The 26,452-nt window shown below is 35.3% G+C and overlaps 1 protein-coding gene and 1 pseudogene across 1 annotated transcript in view; one reads left to right on the forward strand and one right to left on the reverse strand.

The window, feature by feature from the left end:
* Positions 1–26,452, forward strand: part of GRM5 (glutamate metabotropic receptor 5) — a 516,157-nt gene that overhangs the window by 50,210 nt on the left and 439,495 nt on the right. The window lies entirely within an intron of this gene.
* LOC119877383 lies at positions 16,860–16,936 on the reverse strand (annotated as a pseudogene).

Here is a 26,452-nt window from a genome sequence, read left to right on the forward strand (position 1 = left end):
GTTCAGACCAGCTCAGTGAACTTTCTTTGTGGTTTTATGGTGTGCCAACATTGTTGACCAGTAGCACACATTTTATTTTCTATACCATGTTTTGTGATACTACATTTTAAAAATGGCCCATGGCCTTTGCAGTTTTCTTGCAAGGAAATTTTTGATTAAAAAAATAGAGGTTGAGTTACTAGCCACATGTGGAAAGATAAGATGTGTGAGGTGCTGTGCATGTTATGTATATAGATATGTATGCATGTGTGTGAGATACATGCACACACATTCATGTACATGCATGTAGTTAAGGATGTCATTTGTGATTATATTCATGAATCTCTTGGTAGAAGACTTGATTTATTGATGTTAGCCACTCTTTCTTTCCTGAACTAGAATGTGTGTATGTATATACATGTATTTTTTACAGATATATATGTAGATATATGTAGCTTTATAAATTCACATCTGTCCATTTACCTTTCACACATAATGTGCTCTCTAAGGACTAAGAGAGCACACAAATAAGTATCACTATCTCGTAACTTCTACTTATTAGTGATTCACATTCTAGTCATTGAACAAAGCACATAGTCATATAATTTCAATAATCATCTGACAGGCTGTGATAAGTGCTATAAAAGGGTTAAACTTGCTAAAGGGTCACAGAAGGGACATTAGGTTTAGACTTGGGATGTAAAAACCATTTCTCAGTAGAAATGACATTTGGCTAAACCCTTAATTATGAAAAGGATGGTGACATAGGATGATGAGCAGCTTTCACAGTTTATAGCTATTGCCACAACCAGAAGCTAAAGGATTTCTGCCTGAAAGTAGTTTGGGGGTAAATCTGACCTCATAGAGCAAAGATTTGAAAGCAGGTCAGAATATATGGAGTTGTTGGGGGCTTAGGGCAGGATTTTGGCACCTGATTTTTATTATTCACTGTCTTCTGCACCAGTGTCCTGAGTAAAACATGATGTCCATAAAGTGCAATGAAGAGATCTGTAAATCAGCTTTATTCAGGTGTCATGTGGAAGGCTCTACACTTCCTCTCTGGTGCTATTTTAAACAATAAAAGAGGAATTAGAGACAAATATAGAAGTTTCCTTCTAATATTTCCCAGAAGGCAGAAGTGCTCACAGACATTAGTTCTGTGTGGGCCAAAGAAGGAATATGAGTGCAGAGAGCCTATTTTCTCCTACAGTAGCTAATCTAGAAAAACAATACATATCTGTTTTACTTCTAACATTTGTCATTTATCACATTTATAAAACTCTCACATGAGGCAAGCTAACATATCATCCTAAAGACTGATCTAATCTAAACTGAAAAGGGAAATAAAACTGCATGTATCAACTTGGTCCACAGGGACTTGGATTCAGTGAAATATGGAGAATGGATCATATTAAATTTGTAATGATGCAGCTAATGAATAATGAATGTTCTGGTGTCTGGTGCTATCTTTGAATAATCATCTGCAAACATATGTTTTTTTTCAGGACTTCATGGGATGTTGATTTTATGCAAACTAGAAATCCTCTACCATCTGTAATGGCAAACAAGTTCTCAGTGCTTTGCCTAATAATAGAGCACTGAGTGAATTTTATGAAATTATTTGAACAGTATGAGACGATTTCTTAATGTCATTCTTGAGCATTGCCTTCTTGCTTTTTGGGCTGGCTGATGTGCTGAAGGTTTAAAAAATTTTTTTTAAATTTTTTGGTCTCTGTATGGTGTATAAATTTTGTTCAATTTTGTGCATGCTTTGAATACATGTCTCTTTCAACGCACTTCCTTCTTTGTCATATTAGAGTGTGAATTGCCAAAAGCTGTGCAGCAGTAGTTCTTGCTTCTTTTAGTAGACTCGGCCCTAGAGACAGAATTATATATATATATAGGATAGGCTATATCCTATCCTATATATAGGATATATATATATATATATACCAAAGGTAGAGTTATAAGATAATTGTTTTTTTTCTACTTACATGGATTGTACCAAAAAGGCCTCTGTTTGCAATAAGCAAGATAACCAAATTGACTCTCTCCTCATGCTAAATTAAATGGTCCTCACTCTGCTCATGGTAATTTGATGCCAGGGCTCACTGAATTGATTCTGGATGCTCTCATCTAAGGAATGTGAACCAGCATGTTAAATTCCTGATACTTTCTACAGATATTTACTTGCTAGTGTAATGTCAGGTATATTTTGCCTTCTTTTGTCCAGAGCTCCATTGCAACAAAAGTCTACTGATTCTACTGTTTACTTTATCTTTAATTTATTTTCCTTTGAGCAAACATTTCCCACTTTATTATTTTAATTTATGATTCTGTCTTTCTTCTCCCTTTATCCCTTTCTCTCTTTCTTTCCTTTTGAATCAGTATGGAAAACATATCCTTTAATCTATGCATTATTGCTGTGAAATAAACAGCTTGGGTGACAAAATAGCTTGGTGGTTTATAGAACTAGGTTTGGAATCAAAATAATTTGGGGTCAAATGCAGACATGGTTCCTTAGTAGTTATGGAAGAAAGGGCCAGTCATTTAACCTCCTTCAAAGCAAGTTTCCTCATTGATGAAAATGTCTATAAGATGATATTGGTGTCTTGTATCTGTTAAAAGGAGTGATATAATCCACATAATAACAATGTCATGAATATTAGGTACAATAATGGAACCAATATATTTAGCAGACTTATTCCTAGTGATATCTCAGTAAGGGATCAAGATTCTGTGACTGCTACTTTGACAGTAGTGTTGGTGGTGGTAGTGGTGGCAGCAACAAAGATGCATCATTGTGCTTTATCAAGTGTACCATATCCACTTCCTTCTGTAAGTACATTGCAAAATTCTAGTTATTGGTGTTGGGGTGCCACTATGACTGAAAGGTCAATTTTCTGTGAAGTTTTGGTTTTCAGTGATCAGGATTAATTTTTACATGTAAGCAAACTGAAAAATTCTTTTGCAGCTCCAGACAGACTCTCCACAATATATTTTTATTATATATATATATATATAAAACAGCTAGACATATTGAACTGATAATATAGATCTCATCTCTCCTTTAAATTATTTTTATAAAATCCTCAACTGCATTAGCCTGAAAACCTTTATGAATATATTAAAAAATTTAATTCCCTCTGCCCGCAAAAACTAACATCTAAATTAGCGTTGCTCTATTATGTTAAAATACGATAAGACATCTGACTGTAAATTACTGAAAGTAGAGCTTATGAAGGATTATAGGAGTTGTAAAAGGAGAGAAAAAAGAGACCAATGCATTAGGAAAATTCAGCAGATGTACTATAAACATTAATTACAGCTCACCAAGGTTTTGTTTACTAAGGTTAGCAGGTCCTAAGTCATTGAGTTCTCTTAGAAAATGGCCGCAGTTAGCTTTGCACCATAATTTATAAAACAAAGATATTGTTTCTTTCTCCAAATTGAACCACACAAAATTATTATTATTTTGTAAAGATTTTATTCATAAGAGACACAGAGAGAGAGGCAGAGACATAGGCAGAGGGAGAAGCAGGCTCCATGCAGGGAGCCCGATGTGGGACTCGATCCTGGGACTTCAGGATCACACCCTGAGATGAAGGCAGGCACTCAACTACTGAGCCACCCAGGCATCCTAAACCACACAAAATTAAACACAGATTTTCTTATCTGTCTCTTGTAAAGCAAAAGTGGGAGAAACTTATGGTCTACCAGGATCCTTAACAAAATCAAGGCTTCTCACTTTTTCATATTTATGAGCCACCCTACTAACTTTCCTTTTGCATTCTCATCATATGGGGTATTATAAGTGGCCCAAGTGGCTCTCTGATACAGGAAAGGGTATTGGGATAGGAAGAAAGAGACCTTTGTTATACAAACTATTCTTCCACTATCTAGCTGTGTGGTCCCCCATAGTTCTCTGTGCTTTGCAATTTCTCATCTATAAAACGTGTTTTTTTTAAATATTACTAGTTCTAAACATATTTAATCACAGCGCCTTTGAGAATACTATGAAACCTGTAAATTTTCTTACCAGAAATATGGAAATCTTTTTCAAATAAACCTATATGCAGTTTCAATTATTCTGTGCTATCTTGATGCTCTTACAATTGTATGGACCCTACCTAGGCTAAGGACCTTTACTCTGGGTGATTGCTACTATAATTCCATAATTCTGTGATCCTTAGACATTTAAAATTTTTCCCTCAAATAGCTTGTACTATTTAGGGAGTGGTGGGAAAGCGTATGTGAAAAGATTCTAGGGAAGAATTCTGAGACTGGGACATGTCCTTTTGTACTTCCTGTAGCTTTGGATTTACTGTGAGATTTGGGCATTGTTATATAGTTCCTCTGGGTCATCTTTGTAGGATAACATAGTGGAAAAATCTTGGACTTTGAAGTCAGATCTCAGTGCACATTCTGGTTACTTCATATATTCACTGTGCAACTTTAAGGGAAGTTCTTTTTGGGCATGCTTCCATTGTATATAAATCTGTCTAATCATATGTGGTCTTGAGGTTTTAAAAAATATGGATAAAACCTATTTGCCTGGCATTTACATCAATCCCATGCAACTGATTCCCTGTCAAATCTTAGAAGATCTTAACAGTCGTTACCCTGCATCCATCCTTCCTCTTAGCACTTTGCATCTCCAACCTCAGTCCTCTTGCAACTCCTTCCAAGTCTTCAGACAGTGTGTTGATTGAGATGTAGCCTGTGATATGGTGTGCTTGCAGCCTCTCAGGCTCTCATATATGGCTCATCACACATGTCAAAGCCATCGTAACAAATTGAATCCTAGGTACCCTTACATGTGCACCTGCTGTTCCCAAAGTAATATTGACATTAAAATACACTCATATTCTACATTTAAAAGTTTTCTGATACTAAAACTGTAAAACTACTTGTATGTTTTATAATTATGAGGTTTAAGTTTTAAAAATTCATTTTCTGTTGCCTTAGTATGTGTATGCATAGGAGCACATACGTACTTATGTGTGTATTATGTATATACATATGTAAATGGAGAAATGGAGCTCATTACTTGATGTATGTTTCAATTTGCAGATATTTCATTACATTTTTTAATAATAAATTTATTTTTTATTGGTGTTTAATTTGCCAACATACAGAATAACACCCAGTGCTCATCCCGTCAAGTGCCCCCTCCAGTGCCCACCAACCAGTCACCCCCACCCCCCGCCCTCCTCCCCTTCCACCACCCCTAGTTCGTTTCCCAGAGTTAGGAGTCTTCCATGTTCTGTCTCCCTTTCTGATATTTCCTACCCATTTCTTCTTATTTCATTACATTTGTAAACATTTTGAATTCACATTTTTTGTGGCTTAGAGACAGGGATTGTTTTGTTTAGGTCTTTAGCAGTTTGGATAGTCTGTCAATTTTATATGTATTTTATTGTTTTCCCTAGTGGACATGATGGCTATGTGAGTTTTTTCCAGCTTTACTGAGGAATAGGTGACAGTTAAGATTGTAGAAGATTTAAAGTGTACCTCCTGATGATTTGATACACATATACATTGTGAAAGGATTCCTTCCAGCTAGTTCATTCACACAGCCATCACCTCACATACAATGACTATGGCAGACTCCTAGTTTTGTCATCTATTAGATGATCTTGAGTAAATTCCTCCATTTCTCTAAGTTTTGTCAATGGACTGCTGGTTGTCATTCAAGAAAACTTAGGATAATTAGTGATTGAAATGAAGAGTATAATCTAATTCTTCACTTTTCAGTGTTTTCCACAGTTAAAATTAGCTCATTCAAAATTGAAAGTTTAAGGAATACCAAAGAAGGAAGAGAGTTAAGAATAAAGATTAAAATTACATGATTTACAATTTAGTGTCATTCCATCCATGAATGCTAACATGTCAACTTACCTTTGCTTCAACAAATTGATTCATTTTATACACGAGATGAACTTATAAACCCTGAGACAATTCTCTACATTTTAGTTTTGTTTGTATTTTGTTTTTGTAAGGGGGGTAAAAGAGGAAGAGATGCATAAAAAGGACTAGACACTAACAGTGTCTTTTATATGGTGTTCAAAGTGATAAGGCTAAAGGCAGCTTAGACTGTTCATTAGCGATATGTACAGTGGTATCCATTGTCAGTTACTTAAAAAAAATTATGCCCAAATGCCCTTAATTAGGAAACAAACTCCAAAGAAATAACAGAAGCAAATGAAAATGCAGGAATTTTAAAAGAACCCATGCAGTTATTGTTCCTTCTATTCTCTAAACATGCTTTCTATTGATTGCTTTTACTGAAATCATTACTTATATATGACCACCCAGAAATCATAACTTACTGTATATTGTGAAGAAACAAAATTTTGCCTGGAGTGTGAATCAGAGTTAATGAGAGATTTCTTTAAACTTATACCAGAAAATGCAAGAAAGTAGAGTAGACCTAACTATATTCTTTAATATCAGAAGATAAATGAAATTTTGTGCGTGTGAAACTAGAGAACTTCAGTCTACAATGAAAACAATAACAGTGACAAAACTGTTGCATTGTGAGTTCAATTATAAGTGAAAATATTAGCAATTAGTGAATTATTATTTATCATTTAGTCTAGCCATAGTTTTGAGTATATGCTATTGACAGATCTTTTACAATCTTGATTTCTATACAAACATAGCCATGAAGAATAACATTTAGGTGAGTAAAAACAGACTATTTAGTAAAACAATTTTACAAGAAAATAGTCCTTGTTTATTGATGTATACTGGAAAAAATAGTGTGAGAGAAATGTTATTTGTGATAGTGATCTGAACATAGTCAAATTTAATTTTACTTGGAATATTCGCTTAATTACTCAGCTAACCATGACTCTTTCTTTTGTTAGCAAAGTCAGTAGTTTATGTAATAAATATTCTGTTCCTTCAGTTTATGTATCCACACTGGATAAAGCTTTTTTTTTTTTTTTTTTCACATAGGATCCCAATGAACAAATTTTGGTCTAGAGATTTTTTTTTCTCCTTTATGCAATACTATTATTCTACAGACTCCTTTTTAGTCAAGACTCAACGAAAAGAAAAAATATAATTTTAATTTTATTCTATATCTAAAAGTGAAGATAGGTATTTTTCTGAGTGCATTATAATCACACTAAAGTTTGAAATTCTGCTTTCTAAGTGGTTCTCAGGACTGCTTTCTTAAAATTTGAAGTTATAGGGCAGCTCCAGTGGCTCAGCAGTTTAGCACCGCCTTCGGCCCAGGGCATGATCCTGGAGACCAGGGATTGAGTCTCATGTCGAGCTCCCTGCATGGAGCCTGCTTCTTCCTCTGCCTGTGTCTCTGCCTCTCTCTTGCTCCTTCTCTCTCTGTATCTCTCATGAATAAATAAATAAAATCTTTGAAAAAATAAAATTTGAAGTTATAGATGCTTTAAAATTTTAAAGAGATGTAACAAATAATGCATAAATGGTTGCCACTGAAACCATCCAAATGTAGTTATTAATGACACAGCAGTGAACTGAGGAAGATTAGGGAATCAGAGACACTCAGGACCCACAGCACCTTCTTTTACTTCTAACCTTGATTACATAAGAACCCTCTAACTGGGGATCCCTGGGTGGCGCAGCGGTTTGGCGCCTGCCTTTGGCCCAGGGCGCGATCCTGGAGACCCAGGATCGAATCCCATGTGCATGGAGCCTGTTTCTCCCTCTGCCTATGTCTCTGCCTCTCTCTCTCTCTCTCTGTGTGACTATCATAAAAAAAAAAAAAAAAAAAACCCTCTAACTGGTCTCTGTCCTTCCACTTTGTTCTTCCAATCAGTTCTGTACTCTGGAGATCAGAAGTTTCTTAAATATTGACCTGTTCACATACTCTTCTGCATTAACTCCTTTACTGCTTTTGGATAAAACCCATAGTACTTAGAAAGGCATGCAAGGCCCTCCATTATCTCTTTCCTCTTACTTCTCCAGGCAATATTTCTTCTCCGTCTTTGACTCAGACCTGTATTCTATTTGTAAATACCCTAAAACATGAAATAACTGAGAACAACAACAACAACAGTAACGAAAACCATTCCCAATGATTGATTACCAGCAATGTGATCAGTCACTGAATTTGGAGTTTTTCCTTATACATCTATTTAAAAAATACATTATACTTAGTGGAGAGATCCATTGCCAAGCAAAAAACACTGATCATACAGATCAGACAACAATGAATATATTCCCTGCCTTCCTGGAGTAGCAGTGATAGAGTGGAGAGGAAAACAAATATATTCCCTGCTCTCCTGGGGTAGTGATCATGATCACGGATTGGAGAGGAATGCACATTCTCACTCAAGCAAATGCAAAGTTTCATTTTTGTTGAGCTACAAAGTAAAGGGAGCAAGTATGAGAGGAGCATGTGACCTAATCAGGAAGGATGGGAAAGGTGCACTTGAGATAAGAGGTGGAGAATGACTAGAAATTAAGAGGTGGAGATACAGGAGTATAAGATAGAGACAGTATGTAAAATACAAAGAGTAGGAGGGGGCATAGATATGTGTGAACTTCAAGAAAGACAGGGTGGCTGCAGCACAGAGCATGGGGGGAAGGTGAGTCCTGAAAGTGATTTTAATGAGGTGGTCATGAGCAAATCAATGAGGTGGTCAGGGGACAAATTATTCAAGAGCATTTAGCCCTTGATTAATTATTTGGTTTAGGAAGCAATGGAAATTATTTGGGGCTTTTAAACAGAAGTACAACTTTACCTGGTGTGTATTTTGAAAAGGTTCCTCAGCCTCCATGGTGGAGAATAAGTTAGAAGTAGGGGTCCAATTGAATGTAAGGAAGAGTGTGAGAGAGGATGTTTGCTTATATTTACGCTAGTTTGGAAATGATGAGTGTCAAAAGAAGTACATATATATATTTTTTTTTATTAAAGATTTTTATTTATTTATTTGACAGAGAAAGAGTATAAGCAGAAGGAACAGCAGGCAGAGGGAGAGGGAGAAGTAGGCTCCCCTTTGAGCAGTGCCCAAGGTAGGGCTTGATCCCAGGACCCTGGGATCATGACTTGAGCTGAAGGCAGACGCTTGACTGGATAACCCACCTGGGCCCCCTTTAAATACATGTATTGTGGAAGTAGAATATATTATTTCATTTTAGCCTGACAACAATGCTATGCAGTAGGTCTTATAAAGTCCACTTTACAGATCAGTCCGTTGAGGCTTGAAGGAGTTACATAAATTGACTTAGTCCCATAGGAATGTGTGACATAGTGAGACCACAGAAACCAAGCGTCCCAATTCTAGATCGTACTCTTTCAGCTGTGCTGTTTCCCTTCCATGTTCTGCCATGTTATATGTCTCACTTTGCCATGATTTTCCATTACTTTTAACTCAGCTGGTAATCCCCTTAGTTTAATGAATGCCTACAAGTCTTCCCCAACCACTGCCACTTCAGGCTCCGGTCCCTCTCAATGTCTGTGCTCCATGATTTCACAGCACATTGTGCTTTCCTGCTGTTTCCTTATTTCTTTCACTAACAGCTCCTAAAGACAGGAGGTAGGACTTCTATTTTTATAGTCCTGATGCCTAGCAACATGCCAAATGTGAATAGGTAAGAAACAAAATTTATATTAAAGGAATGCTTAGGATAATCACCTAGATCAAGCAACTCGAACATGCCCAAAAGCCTCTATACAGCATTCATAGCAAAGGATCACTGAAGACATCCCTTGACAGTAAATTACTGACTACTTTCTAAGTGCCAGCCATTAAACTAGACACTTGCTGCATTATCCTATTTTATGCTCACAAAGTCTTTAAAAAATAGGTGTTATTGTGCCCATATTGCAGATGAGAATACTGAGTAACTTATCTAAGATCATCAGGTCCACAATTCAAACTTAAATCATTCTGAATTCAAATATCTTTGACCTACATTACATTTTGTCCACCCTGTTATGTTTGGCCTTTTTTTGAGCTCTCTAATGCGAGGTAGGAAATGACATCTTGACTTTCCTGACCCTAGCCTCCAAATTACATATCTTCCCCAAGTCAAAACCTGACAGAAACAGGTGGTTCTTTTTGGCCTCTGTTGCTTCTGCTCTTTCCAGCCCCTTCTACTGATGGAATGTATAGCCTGCAGTTAGCATACAGTGACGTGTGTGCATCTTTTGCTCAAATGATGAGAAATCTTTCAACAAGTTTTGGCAACAACTGTTTCAAATCTGTTCCTTTTACAAATGCATTAAAAGCTATAAGACATAGTAAAATATTTTAACAACTAGTTGTGGAAACTTACTTGTCAGCATAAACCTAAGGATAGACTTCACCTAAGTAAGAGCTTTGCTAAATGTTGGCCCTGCTTCCAGTAAAATCCTTTTGTCATAGAAGGCAGTCATGTCCTAAGCCCAGCAACATCTAGATCTGCCAGACTGTGTTCCACTTTTGGAGGTGAAATCATGGAGTTCTCAACTGCATGTAACCTATATATCATCTCTCTGGGTTTCATAGCTAAGTGGACTGAGGAACCAAGTAGAGACGCGGTTGAAAGATAGTATCTTCTGTAAGAGAGAATGGATTTCTAGTCTCAAAATGATGAATATTTCACCCAGTTGGATGTAGGATCAAAAAATTGAAGATTTTGGGATCCCTGGGTGGCGCAGCGGTTTGGCGCCTGCCTTTGGCCCAGGGCGCGGTCCCGGATCGAATCCCGCGTCGGGCTCCTGGTGCATGGAGCCTGCTTCTCCCTCTGCCTGTGTCTCTGCCTCTCTCTCTCACTGTGTGACTATCATAAATAAAAAAAAAATTGAAGATTTTGAGTGGACTTTAAAGTCCATGTAATCAAATTCCTTTTCTCACCAACCTTACAAACTGGCACACTTGGCTGTGCTTTATAGAAGAGCAAAATGCTCCTAGAAGGATAAAAGTAACTTGCTCAAATCCCAGAGGTGGTTTTCAAACCCAGGTCTAAATGATCCCAGAGTCTAAGCTCTTAAACATTAAGACCTTTTCCTGCAGATGCTTTCCTTGGTTAACTTAGGTGTGCTGTATTTTTCCTTTTGGTTTCAGGTTAGAGATCCCAAATCCTATAAGCTTCCCTTACATGGTATGTCTTTATTCTGTCCTCACCAATGGTCCCCAACCTGGTTACTAAAGGAAAAAGCAAAGACTGCCCCCTCCCCCTAACCACATGTAGAAGGTCTTTCACAGAGACAATCAAAAGTGTAAATGTAAAACAATGTGAGAAATCTAATTTTAAGTTAAGTTGCAGAATAAAACTATGAATATTAGAGACATTTTCAGGCTTCATTGCATTTAACATCTATCCTTGGTAAATAATATGGTGTCAAAATATTAGAAGCCATATTTTCTTGCTGAATAAATGAGAAACTTACCTTAGAAATCTAAATGTAAATCTCTTGGAATTTAACATAGAGGATGATAAGTGACAATCTGGTGTAGCCTCTGGCATTTAGGAAAACATTGTGGGATATTCATTCATAAGAAAATACAGCATTTAGCACCTATTAATTTGCCAGGACCTCTGCTACATTCTCTCTTTCTGATTGCATTCCTCCAGTACCCTCAACTCCAGTAACTCTTTGATTCCACGGAGACCTAAAACTCATTGACTTTACTTCCCTTTTTAGTCTCCATCTTCCTTCTCAAGTCCTCATGACCATTTCATTCAGTCTATATTTCTAATTCAACTTTATACTCACTCATTGGCATAGCATTATTTTCCCTTGTACATAGTTCCTGCCACCAGATTTGACTGGTACAACTGCAGCCTCAGCTGAGCACAGTTTCTCTTTTTATACCTGCACCTGAGCCACTGAATAGAGCTGGAGAAAACACACAATGATACTGACTACTTTTACTTTAATTTATTATCATAAACCTTATTGGCCCCAATTTACTGCCTGTCAATCCTACAGCCACATTTTGTTAGTTCTATTCACCCTCCCAGTGCCCTATATTACTATTTCACACCTGCTCCTCTCTTCTGAAATCTGTAAAATTTATCTGGCTCTTTACATTCAATAATGACCTCCCTTCTTACTTCACTGAGAAAACAGAGAAAAATCAGGAGAGATCTTAATTTTCTTACCAATAGATCCACCAAGGCCCCGGAAATTCTCCCTATGCATTTTGCTTTCCCTACTGTTATAATAGACGAACTAAAGTCCTAAAGATTATTATGGTCTTGGGGATGTGGCTCCTTTCTTCACTGAATGTAATAGCTAATGATGGTGGTAAAAATTAAACCGATACCTGTGTGTAACTTGATGTCAGAAAAATTGGGCAGAAGTTCCACATCTGTCATTAGCTGGTTATATAACTTTGGGAGTGGGTGAAAATACATCTCAAACCACATTTCCCTGTCTTTAAAAAAAAAAAGGGCAGCGATATCCACTATCTATAAGATTTTAATGAGATAACAAATGTTAATATTTTTTTAAATTATAAAACATTTTTGCTTGAAAAGTAGTATTCCTTCATCAGAATTAGGGCTACAGGGTCAGCTGCCTAGGCTGTGTATTGCACTAATCTAGTAGAAGGTGAGGAGGGAGGCTTTCACATCATTTTGGTGTGAATGCACCATTAGCCTTGTGCTTCAAATAACACTTATTTAAAAGTTCAAGCTAGTGTCTCAGTATTTCCCATTGCAGTTCACTCTTGCTTTCCAATTTGCAGAAAAATTGGAAATTAAAAATTAGTCATTAATCCTTTAAGATCTAGTTCAAGTGTGGCCCTTAGAGCCTTCCATGCCATCTAGACAGTCCTTCCTCCATGCTCCAGAAATTCCCATTGTTTGAATTCAGCCTAATGCACCCAACACTGTACAACCCACCCCTGTCTTTCTGTCTCTATATCACCCCCTCACTGGACAGATTCCCCAAGGGAAAGGATTTTCAAGGCTCTGTTGCGATTTGTTTGAGTCTTGTTTTAGCAGGAAGAAGGCTGGCACTATAATGGGTAATGGGCTTAAAACACTGCCTTGTCTGTTTTCAGTACCTTCCTCTGAACCCACTTCAACCTTTCCCTCCACAGCAAAACCTGTGAGAGCAGAGGTGTGTCTAGCCTATAGTTGTTTCGGGCACTAGGACAGTGCCATCATTGTAATAAATACTAAGCAAATGTTTGTGGGGAAAAAAAACACATAAGTTCTTCCATTTAGTTAACGTAACTGTTCAAGCACGTAATCTGTGCTTTATCATGAGAAAAGTGCTGAGGACAGAGCCGTGAACGATACTAGTTAAAAACTCCTTTTTGGTGCTTTTATTCTACTGGTGAAGAAAGACTGTGAAAATAAATAATCAATGAACCCTAAAGTATGTGAGTGTGGGATAGGCTAGATTGAATGTTAGGTAAATTTCCTAGGGCAAGGGGGAACTGGGGACTTTGGGAAACAGTATCAAGAAGTTTCATTTGGGGAATATAAATAATAGTGAAAGGGAAAATAAGGGAAGGGAGAAGAAATGTGTGGGAAATATCAGAAAGGGAGACAGAACGTAAAGACTGCTAACTCTGGGAAACGAACTAGGGGTGGTAGAAGGGGAGGAGGGCGGGGGGGTGGGAGTGAATGGGTGACGGGCACTGGGTATTATTCTGTATGTTAGTAAATTGAACACCAATAAAAAAAAAAAAAAAGAAAAAAAAAAAAGAAGTTTAGGTAGTGAGGTATGTGGCTATCTAGGGAAGAGCATTCTAAGAGATGGGAAAAAGTGCAGAATACTTGACAGAGGTGGGAAGGCTTTGCAGAGTTTTAAACAGAATAGCAATATTATCTGATTTATGCTAAAGTACATAAACAAAAACACAAGAGTGTACGCTGATTGTACAGTGTATAACAGTTGATTTTATTAAATATTCATTTTTGTTGGTTCTGTGTATTTTATTGATGTTGGACATATGCAAAAAAAAAAAAAACCAAACAAACAAACAAAGATTGCCCTTGTTGCAAAGAATGTATTTGGAGAATATATTTATCAATGCACACATCATATATTTGGTGAATAAAGGAATGAATGAACTTGAATGACAGTTTGATAAATGGTAGTCTACCAGGATTCATTGCAAAAAAAAGCCTGTCTTTATTTGGGAACCAGAGTCAACAAATCCAGTTATTTGCATTAACAGCTTCTCCTTTTTTAGTATTTTTTAGGAAATGAGGGCTCCCAAATGGGATTTTTCTAATGTTCTTGAATGTTCATGCATATCCGGTTTGCTAAATATATCCACCAACTCCTTTCCTGATGCAAATAACTTACACATTTTAATAAAATTCTTCTGTTCCTTGTTACGACTTCATTTAAAGTATAATCTTTTGGAACTCTCAATTGTCTTCCAACTTTGGCACTTTACATCTTTCTTAACCTAAATACAGTTAGGAAAGCAAGCTGAAAATAGATAAATTTGAAATAGAAGCTGATGCATTTAAGCCAAGAGGTTTAGAAGACAACATGTGCTCCAAGCACTTCCTTTATGCCCACATGCCTTTTAAAATGTTGTTATCACCATATTTCCAGAACTCTCCTGGGGAAGAAAACAGCTCACAGTTCCAAGAAATATAGGTGCTTCTTATTTTAATAAAAGTAAAAATCACGCCAAAGTGAGAGCATTAAGAAAAAAATAGGATTTAGAATTTTTGTTTTAGTAATGAAAATATGCCTAAAATATATGTTTTGTTTTTGTTGGCTTTATTATGATTAATGTGATGTTATTTAAAGCTCTTGAATGATTTATTTTTAATAAAGCAGGATGCTGATGTTAGGGCTTTTAAAAATAAGCTTTTAATTTTGAGATAATTACAGATTCACATGCAATTGTGAGAAACATACAGAGAGACCTCCTGTATTCTACACAGTTTCCTCCAATGGGATTTTGCAAAACTGCTGTACAAATCATCCCCCAGGTAGTGACGTGAGTACAGTCAGGACACAAAGCAACTCCCCCACCACAAGGATCCCTCATGCTTCCTTTTTTATAGCAGCATCCACCCCCCCTTCCCACTTCCACACTCCTCACCCCTGGCAACTGCTAATCTTTTCTCAGTTTCTACCATTTTGTCATTTCAAAACTGTTACGTAAATGGAACCCTGTGGTGTGTGACCCTTTGGGATTGGCTTTATTTAGCATAAGCCTCTGGAGATTTATACAGATTGTTGGATGTATCAATGGCTTGTTCTTGTTTATTGATAGGCAGTGTCCATGGTATAGATATACTACAGTCTCTTTACCCATTCACCAATTCTTGAAGGCCATCTGATCTGATTCCTGGTTTTGGCTACGACTAATATACGACTATTATATACTAATAGAATATACTAATGTATGACTGCTATAAACATTCCAGTACAGTTTTGGTGTGTGAACATAACTTCTCATTTCTCTAAGATAAATACCCAGGAGTGCAATTTGTTGAGTTTGTAATGTAGTGAAAAGCTTTGTTTAATTTAGTGTTTTCCCCCCAAGAAACCTCTAAACTGTTTCCCAGAGTGGTTGTATCATTTTGTATTCTACTATTGATGTATAAATAATTGGTGGTGTCATTTCATTTCTTTAAAAAAATTTAGGCACCCTGTAAAGTGTATAGTGATGTTTCTTTGGTATTTCCTTTATGGCTACTGATGTTGAATACCTTTTCACATGCTTACTTGTCATCAGTATATCCTCTTCAGTGAAATGTCTGACCAAGACCTTTTGCCTGTGTTCTAATCAGAATATTTACGTATTTATTCATGTATTCATTTTTACTTTACATAGTCTACACAGTATTCCTTTTTTGGCTATTTGGTTTACAAATATTTTCTTCCAGTCTGTAGTTTGTTTTGTTGTGTTTTAACATGCTTAATATGGCCCTGTGTAGAATATAGTTTTTAATTTTGACAAAATCCAAAAATAAAAAATAAAAAAATTTTTGACAAAATCCCATTTATCATTGTTTCCTTTTATAAATCTTGCTTTCCATGTCAAGTTTTAGAATTCTTTGCCTATCCCTAAATTATGAACATGTCTTTCTATCTTTTCCTAAAACTTTTATAATTTTAGGTTTTTCTTTAACTCCATGATCCATTCTGAACTATTTTTTCATATAACTTAAGGGGTTTAGATGAAATTCTTTTTTTTGACCTATGGATGACAACTTACTGAGGCATCATTTGTTGAAAAGGCTCTATTTCCTCCATTGAATTGCTTTACCCCTTTCTCAAAAATCAATTGGCATATTTGCGTATTTGTGTGGGTATATTTCTGAGTTCTCTGACCTATTCTCTTGATCTATGCATCTATCCTTCTGCTAGCACCAGACATTGTCGGTTACTGTAACTATATACTGATTGTGAAACCAGTTAGACTGACCTTATTCTTCCCCTCCAAAATTGTTTTAGCTATTCTAGTTCCTTTACCTTTGGATAAACATTTTAGAATTATCTTGATCTGTATCTACAAAAAAATCCATATATGTTTTGTTAGATTTAGACCTAAGTACTTCATTTTTTTGAGTAATGGTAAATGATATAGCATTTTTATTTTTTTGTATTCTCATGTTTATTGCTCATATATAGAAATACAATTAATTTTTTTGTTTTTTTATATATTTATTTTTATTGGTGTTCAATTTGCCAACATATAGAATAACACCCAGTGCTCATCCTGTCAAGTGCCCGCCTCAGTGCCCGTCACCCAGTCACAATTAATTTTTATGTTTATCTCAGATCTTGCAGCCTTGCTACACTCACTTGCTAGACTAAGAACTGTTTTGTAGATTTCTTGGGATTTTCTATTTAGACAATAATGGCATTCTCAAATTGGGATAGTTTTATTCCTTCTTTTTCAGTTTTCTACCTTTTATTGACTATTGCACTTATTAGAACCTCTAGCTCTATTTTGTTTTGTTTTTTTTTTTTTTTTTGGTACCCTACACGTTCAGAGAAACTTCTCTAGTAACAAACTATAGAAATGATCCCTGAAAGTATAGTCTTCCTCTAGCTCTATTTTGAATGAGAATGGGAGGATCAGACATCCTTGATTTCTTATCAAACTTAGAGAAAAGCATTCATTCTTTCACCATTAAGTATGACATTAGCTGTTAGTTTTTGTAGCTGTTCTTCATCAAGATAAAGTTCCCCTATATTCCTATATTCCAGGGAGTTATTTTTCATTCTAATGAATTGATGTTGAGTTTTTCTACATTGATTGATGTGATCATATGAATACATATGGTATATTACACTGATGATTTTCAAATATCATACCAGTCTTGCACCCCTGGTATAAACATCACTTGGTCATGGTGTATAATTCCTTTTATATATTGCTGATTTCTGTATGCTGATATTTTGTTAAGGTATTTTGTGCATATATTCATGAAGGCTATTAGTCTTTAGTATGATTTTTCCTTTCTTCCTTCCTCCCTGCCTCCCTTCCTCCCTCCCTTCTCCCTTCCTCCCTCCTTCCTTCCTTCCTTTCTTTCTTTTTGCACTAGCATTGTTATCAGTGGACTACTTTCTCTGATTTGAGTATCATAGATATGTTATCTTCATAAAGCAAATTGAGAAATGTTTCCTCCTTTTCTCTTTTCTGGAAGACATTGTGCAGAATATGTCTTAATTCTTCTTTCAGTGTTTGGTAGAATTCTCCAGTGATGTCATCCAGAATAGGAGATTTTTTTTTTTTTGGAATTGTAAATTATGAGTTTAATATCTGTAATAGTTATAGGTATTCAAATTATCCATTTTCTACTGGGTAAGATGTGGTTGTGCTTTTTAAGGAATTGATTCATTTTATCCAAGTTGTTAAACTTTTGTTTGTAAAGTTGTTCATAGTATTCACTTATTATCCTTTTGATGTTTTCAGGGTCTGTGTTGAAATCCCACATTTCATTGTGATATTGATAACTTGTGTCATCTCTCTTTTGTATCAGTCTTCTTAAAGTTTGGTCAATTTTACCATTTTTTTTTAAGAGAACTAGTTCTTTGTTGCATTGATTTTCTTGATTCATTGATTTCTATTATTACCTTTATTATTTTCTTCCTTCTGCTTGCTTTGGATTTACTTTGCACTTTATTCTTAAGGTGGATTTACTTTGCATTTATTTTTATTTTTTTATTTTTTTTTAATAAATTTATTTTTTATTGGTGTCCAATTTACCAACATACAGAATAACACCCAGTGCTCATCCCGTCAAGTGCCCCCCTCAGTGCCCATCACCCATTCACCTCCACCCCCCGCCCTCCTCCCCTTCCACCACCCCTAGTTCGTTTCCCAGAGTTAGGAGTCTTTATGTTCTGTCTCCCTTGCTGATATTTCCCACACATTTCTTCTCCCTTCCCTTATATTCCCTTTCACTATTATTTATATTCCCCAAATGAATGAGACCATATAATGTTTGTCCTTCTCCGATTGACTTACTTCACTCAGCATAATACCCTCCAGTTCCATCCACATTGAAGCAAATGGTGGGTGTTCGTCCTTTCTGATGGCTAAGTAATATTCCATTGTATACATAAACCACATCTTCTTTATCCATTCATCTTTCGATGGACACCGAGGCTCCTTCCACAGTTTGGCTATTGTGGACATTGCTGCTATAAACATTGGGGTGCAGTTATTTTTATTCTTATTTTTATTGATTTGAGATTTCTGTTTTTCTCATGTGTTTAAGTGCCTTAAATTTCTCAGCTGTGTTTTTTGATATGTTGTGTTTTTAATTCATTTCAGTTTCATGTATTTTTAAATTTTTTCTTGAGACTTCATCTTTGACTCATGGATCATTTAGAAGTATATTGTTTAATGTTAAAGTGTTTGGAGAGTTTCTTGTTATCTATTTTTGATTCTAGTTTAATTCCATTGTAGTCAAATGATGTACCTTTTATGATTTAAAGTCCTTTATGTTTGCTGAGGTATATTTTATGGACAAGAATAAGGTCTATCTTGGTATCTGTTCCAAGGGCACTGAAAAAAGAAGTTTATTATGCTGTCGTTGGGTGGAATGTTCATTAATCCTGTTACTTGCTGATGTTGAACAATTATGTATCTTTCCTGTTTTTATGCTGATTATTCCTTGAAATGTTGAGAAGGGTGTTGAAGTCTTCCACTGAAATTGTGGATTTGTTAATTTCCCCTCTCAATTCTATCAGTTCTTACTTCACATAATTAGCAGCTTTATTGTTCGTTGCATCTGTATTTAGGATTGGGTTGCTCTTTTAATCATTATATAATGCCTTGCTCTGTCTCTGGTAGACTTATTTATTTATTTTAGAGAGAGTATGTTTGTGGGGGGGGGCAGAGGGAGAGGGAGAGTCTTAAGCAGACTCCATGCTGAGCGTGGAACCCAATGAGGCGCTTGATATCATGACCCTGATATCATGACCTGAGCTAAAACCAATAGACTCTTAACTGACTACACTACCCTGGTGTCCCATTATTTTTTATTTCTGATGATTTTCTGGGTTTGGTTTCTCTGAGCTTTTTGTCTACCTTCCTGTGGGTTACTTGAATACTCTGGAATTTCATTTTTATGTATTTATAGTATTTTTGAATGCATCGGTTTGAATAGCTTTTATAGTGGTTATTCTAGGCATCACATTAGCTACATATTGTTCATCACAGCCTATAATATTATTCTTCAAGTAAAATGTAGAAAATTTACCCATATTCATACCCTTTTCCAACTCCTTAATTATAATTATCCTAAATATTATGCTTACATTTATTTAGAACCATATCAGAAAGTGTTATAAATTTTCTTCAACTGTCATACATAATTTAGAACACTGAAAAGAAAGAAGGGAAGTATAATTTATTTACTCATGTTTTACTTTTTCTATTGTTCTTTCTTCCATTCTGATGTCCTAAGATTCCTTCTTTTACTGTCTCTATTCAGGAATATACTCCAGATGGTCTTCTGATGTAGGTTTCTGACAATACATTTTCCTAGTTTTACTTCATTTGAAAATGTCTTATTGTCTCTTCATTTCTGAAGAACATTTTTATTGAATATAAGTTTTAATTTCACTGGTCTTTTCTTGCAACCTTTGAAAAATATTTTGTTACTTCTCTCTGGCCTCCCTGATTTCTGATAAGAAATCTACTACCAATTCAAATTACTTTTTTCTTCAAAGGTAAGGTGTCTTTTCTGTCTAATTGCTTTTAAGAGTGTCTTTATTTTTCGGAAGTTTAACCATAATGTGTTTTGGTGTGGATTTTATTGGGTTTATCATGTTTGATATTTGCTCAGCTTCTTAAATCTCTAGGCTTATATCTCTTACCAAATTTGGGAAGTATTCAGCCATTATTTATTTTAATACTTTTTCTGCTTTATCTTCTTTCTCTTCTCTATCCAGGACCCCATTGATAGAATAGTTAGATCTTTTGCTGTGATGTCTCAGATCCCTGAGGCATTCTTCTTTCTTAATCCATTTTCTCTAGTTCATATTGAGTACTTCTGTTCTGTTTCTCTGTTCACTGATTCTTTTATACCCTCCATTCTCTTGATAAGCCCATCTATTAAGGGGTTTCCGTTTTCTTTTTTGGCTACTGTATTTTTCATTTTTCATTTAGTTCTCCTTTATATCTTTCATTTCTTTGCTCACACTTTTAATTTTCATTATTTTTCACTCATTTTCATAATTTCCTATTGAAATATTTTAATATGACTCTTTTTTATAATTATGTTTTATTTGAATATGATTGACACACAATGTTACATTAGTTTCAGATGTACAACCTAGTGATTGGCAAGTTTATATGTTATGCTGTGTCCCACCACAGGTGTAGCTACCATCTGTCCCCATTATCACTATTGCATTATTATTAACTGTATTCCTTATGCTGTGCCTCTTATTCCCATGATGTGTTCATTCCATAACTGGAAGCCTGGATCTCCCACTCCCCTTCATTTTACTCACCTTCCCTCCTTCTGCCTTCTTTAAGATTACTATTTTAAAATGTATGTTAACATCTCAGTCATGCTGTTCCTGGCATTTATTGATTGTCTTTTTTCATTCAATCTGAGATCTTCCTGTCTCATCGTATGAGTGCTTAAGTGATTTTCTATTGAAATCTGAATATTTGGGGCATTATGTTATGAGACTTTAGATCTTATTGAAATATTCTGTTATAACTAGTTTACTTTGACATTGCTCTAGTGGGAGAAGATGGGGTGTCACCTTGTTACTGTCAGGTGGGGTAGAATTCCAGGTTCCCTGTTTGGTCTCCATGGACACCCAAGGTAAGAGTACTTTTCATTACTGCTGAGCAGGATTAAGAGTGCAAGCTCCATATAAGGCCTCCCAATTACACCACTGAGGTGGGGAGGAGACGGTATCTTCATTACCATTGGGTAGTGGTGAAAGTTCTGATGGTCTAACAGGTCTCTCCAGGGCCAAAGCATCAAGGAGGGTAATGGTATCTCATTATTGCTAGGTGAGAGTAGAAATTCAACTCCTCACATAATTTTCACTAATGAGGGTGTTGCTTTCTTAATACTGCCTGACAGTAATGAGGACCCTGGCTCCTTACATCTTATTCCTTCATCCCTGACACTTACCATAATAAGGGGGATTAGGTATCTTATTATAGCTTGGCAACCATATTAGAATACGGTGAATATCTTCATCTGTCATTCTTTTTTTGATTCTACTATAGCCTCTGGAACATATTAGCTGCTCAAAAGGTGGTAATTAAATAATCTGAATTCTTTCTTCTCTGTTTAGATGGGACCTGCCTCTGACCTGTGATTGCAGATATCTGCCCTGGTTCAACTTGTGTGTTTGGCTTTTTTTAAAACATTTGTTCTCAAAGAGATCTTACTCATTTTGATGCTTCCCAAGTGTTCATTACCCATGCCAGCTTCTTTCCTGTCTTAGGCTTTTAGTTGTAAGATATATATTATGACAATGTGGATGAATCGGAGTACAGCATGTTAAATCACAAATGGACAAATTATATGAGGTATTAAAAATAGCTAAACTCATAGAATAAAAGAATGTAATAGTGGTTGATAAGGGCAAAGGGAGGTGGAGGAAATGGGGAGTTGTGTTCAATGGACCTAAAGTATGAGTTCTGCTAGATGAATACATTGTAGAGATCTGCTGTACAACATCTGTAAAGAAGGTAGGTAGCATTTTGTGTTCTTACTGCAATAAACAAACCAAAAAAGAAAGAATCATAAATTCTGGGAAGTGTTGACAGTTCTATTACTTTGATTGTGGTAGTGATATCACAGATTTTGCATATGATCAAATTCATCAAAATATTTACATTAAATATGTGCTGTTTATTTGTATGTCAATTATACCTTAAGAAAGCCATTAAAAGGACATATATATTAGATTTGTATCATCACCCCCAAATCTACACATCTAAAATTTAACCAAACATCTCTTTATTGAAAACAACATTTTTCTTTTCCTGATTCTGACTATAATTCTGAGATACCACTCTTATCCCTGTCTTCAAGACTGGAAATACCAGTCATACTTAATTCTACTCTCTTCTTCACCTTTCATACTTCATTGCCAACCAAGTCTTACCAAATCTGTCTTCAGGATGCTCTCTCATCTTTGTTTTCCTGTACCATTTGACTTCTATCAATCACTGTCCCCCAAGTCTTTACTCTGTTCTTGGAATGCTGTAATTGCCTAACTGGTCTTTCTGCTCGCTCTTTCTGTCAATCTACCCATATAAAATTGCCACATGTATCTCATAAACGTGAACTTTTTCACGTGATTTTCCTGATAATAGCTGGTTTATTTTATTTTATTTTATTTTATTTTATTTTATTTTATTTTTTTAATAGCTGGTTTAATAATGTGGTATGGCCCACAAGATTAAGTGTAATATGCTTTAACTTGGAATTCTGGGGCCTTGTAAATCTAGTTCCAATGCATCCTCCCTTGCTTCTCTGCAAAACTTCTTAGGCAAATATGTGTATATATCTACAATGGAAAGAGTCTCAGGAGATAGTAAATTTGAGTTTTAAATACAGCTCTGCCACTTACTGTGAGACATTGGACAAGTAACTTTATTGGTGACTTCTTTTTCCCTTCTGTCAAAACAAGGTCTCTAACTGGAAAATCCCTAAGTCCAATTTTAGATCTAGTATTCTAAAAGAATATATAAATACTGTATTTTTCCCCTACTGTATTTACTTCTTTCCTTCTGGAAAACCACATTTCTTTGCCATATTTGAATATCCAATTTGCTCTTATTTCTTTTAGCCAGTGCATATGCTAAATGAGACCCATTAGTGGTTGGAAAAACAATTCAGTGAACAAAAATTATATTTTAAATAAACTAAAAAGTATATAGCACAACAGTGTGGAAATGTTAGAGTACATTAAATATAGTAAAAATAAGTATATTCCATGATTTTTTTTGTTCTGAATACACACACACACACACATAATGGACATGATGAAAAATGTTTCTTACCATAAGCCAATAAAGTTGAAAGTATAGCTTTAAGCCATACACATATACATTCATAAATGCACTATTTGACTTATAACAACTCTTTGACAGTTATACTAGACAATATCACTAATTCTTCCTCCCATTGGCCTATGGGGAGGAAGCTCAATAGTAGTGGTTTCCTTCAACACAGCCCTGACTCTTAGCTTCAGACCCCAGCTTTAATATCTGTCTCTGGAAACCTTTGGTTTGATACCATCTAGAATTCTTTTCTGCTTCTAGCACTGTAAGTCTTTGCATGGCATGTTATCATTCTCTTAGTTTTGACATTCCATATATTTCATTATAGCTCCTGTCCTGATATAGCTCTCATGTCTCAGATACTCTTACTCCCCAGATAGCATAAAATGTACAAGGTAGATTAAGTGAGAAAAACAAGGAGGAGAATTCAGTTTCTTTAAAAAAAAGGTAGGTGTTTCTTTTGTTATTTTTGCCTCTAAGTGCAGAAGGAAATAGAGTTACCACCTGTTTATGGCATTTTGAATCTATTACCATTCAAATATGTTAAGTGATTAAGCCATGCATGGTGTTCATGCATATGTGTCTGTGTGTACCTGTGTGTGTTAAGTGTGTGTTTCCACCTAAATTATCTTGTACGGTTTATGAAGCCCAAATGCCACCTTTTCTTCTCTCCAGAGGCATCCAGAGAAGTACTTTGGAAATTCATTAGCGTATTTCTTCATGTTCTTGAAGACGAAGTATTTTAATATATATGCGGAGAGAATTTCTCGTGAACTTCAGAGACAAAGACATAGTTGGAATCAACTTTTGTCCATAGAAAATAGGACATTATGTAGTAAAACCATCCCACAGGGTTTTTTTTTTTTTTTTGTGCTGGGTTGAACTGTAAAACTAATAAATTGAGTTATAATTAAAATTTCTCAAAAAAATTTCTCTAAAAAATGTAAAGTTAAAAGCTCTCACATGAGTGTATATTTATTTTGACTAACAACTATGTACCATTGTCCCTATGTTCTGTGAGGGTTTTTAAATTTTTGGGTTTTCTGTCTTTGATTTTAAAGACCATATCTGAGATAGATGTCAGTTGCTGTAAAGTTACTGGATGAAGCATACAGAAGAAAGCAATCATAGGTTTCCTCCCTATTCCATGCCCATAGCTCCAGTTTATGCTCACTAATTATACATTTGTATATATTTTATAATTTGCCATTTCAAGATCTGGGGGTGCTGGATGCCCTTCTCATATTTGATACAACTTACATACTATTTTTCAATCATGTTATTAGAAATGAGAACTTGCATTTAGAAAATGCCAAATGATTTGCACCCTTGGGATGTCAGTAGCTCAGCAGCCATCATAGTTGTTAATCAAGCCCATCTTCATGAAGCCTAATCATCCTTGCCTGGGGCCATGTCCCACATCATTAATGCATTAAATATCTTTCATAATATGTAGGCTACACTCCTCTTTTTTTTTTTTTTTTTTTTTTTTTTTACACTCCTCTTCTGTACTTTGCATTATATACCTCCCTGGCCTTATTTTAAGTCACATGTTCACACATACAGACTTTGTTCTGTCCAACTATCTCTTAGTGGTTCTCCTGTTTCATGTCTTGTCCCATGTGGGTGCCAATTGTTTCATATTCTCTCTTTTTTAAGGCCTGCTATTCTATTCTCACCCCCACATTTCTCCATGTTTTTAAAATCTTAATTATAGTATCATTATTTCTCTTGGAATTTTTTTACTATCCTCATACTTACAATTTTTGAAGGTTAGGTGCCCCACAGCCCTAAAGAACATATTTTTTTCATTTCTGTAACTCTAGAGTCTGACAAATTATATGTACATAATAAACATCCTTTAAATGATTTTATTTTAATAATGATTATGAAAATATAGATGAGTGTTCAGAATATAACATAAGAGGCAAGTTATTGGTAAAGTGTTTCCTAGGATAATTAAGACAACTTAAGTTGTAACTCATTGAAACCAGAGAGCTCTGGGGATGTAGTCAAACCCTACCTTACTGGTCCTTAGATCTTCATCCATGTCCCCACACTTGGGACATAAAACCTTATTACATGAAGTAAATTCAAATCCTCATTCTAATCAAATTCTGATCATATGAGAGATGACAACTGAGTGTTTTCTTATTTTATATAATGTTTTAATTTAGTACTTTTCAAACAATGGCAGTGAATATTGGGGGGGTCCCATAGACTTTCTCAGAGGATACATGATGTCAAAATTCTTTTCACAGCAATGTTAAGGCATTGTAAAAACATAATATGTAATAATGAAAACAACTTAAAAGTAATAATGAAAATTAATAATATAATTGAGTTTTTTTGTCAGGCACCTTACTAGATGATTTAAGTGTTTTTTGGCTTTAAAATTTTTTTGTTGAAGTACAATTAACATAAAATGTTATGTTAATTTCAAGTGTATAACATATTGATTCAACAATTCTATACATTACTCAGTGCTCATCACAATAAGTATAGTCACCATCTGTCACCATACAATGTTATTGCATTATTACTTCCTCTCACTTAATTTCACAGCAAATCTATAAAGTAAAAAAAATAATAGTCCTGGTTTTCTAATAGAAGAAAAAATTGAGGATCAGAGTTAAGTGTCATGCCTTAGGTTACAGAGTTAAAATATAGTGAGGGAGAAATTCAAATCTAGGTATATTTTAATCCAAAGTCTGTGCTCTTTTCCCCACACTACTGCTTCATCAAAATTTTATGGAGAAAAAAATGGTAAAAAGTCATTATTAGTTATATGAGAGTATTGTTTCTGTGTAAGGTAAAGAAACAAGAGTCATTGTCATTGGTGCTGTTGTGAAGATGGTCAAGGAATAATTCATGAAAAATATTTTCCCTGAGCTGGATATCTAAATGATGACTAGGTTTTACCAAGTGGAAAGAACAGGGAGAACAGAAAGTCACTCTTAGCACAGGGACTAGTCTGTGTAAAGGAATAAGTGTTGACCCAAGGAAACACATTTGGAGAACAAGGCGTTCTGTAGTGATAAAGGCTCAAGAACAACAAGCCA

This window comes from Canis lupus, chromosome 21, assembly GCF_011100685.1.
Source record: "Canis lupus familiaris isolate Mischka breed German Shepherd chromosome 21, alternate assembly UU_Cfam_GSD_1.0, whole genome shotgun sequence".
Classification (NCBI taxonomy): Eukaryota; Metazoa; Chordata; class Mammalia; order Carnivora; family Canidae; genus Canis; species Canis lupus.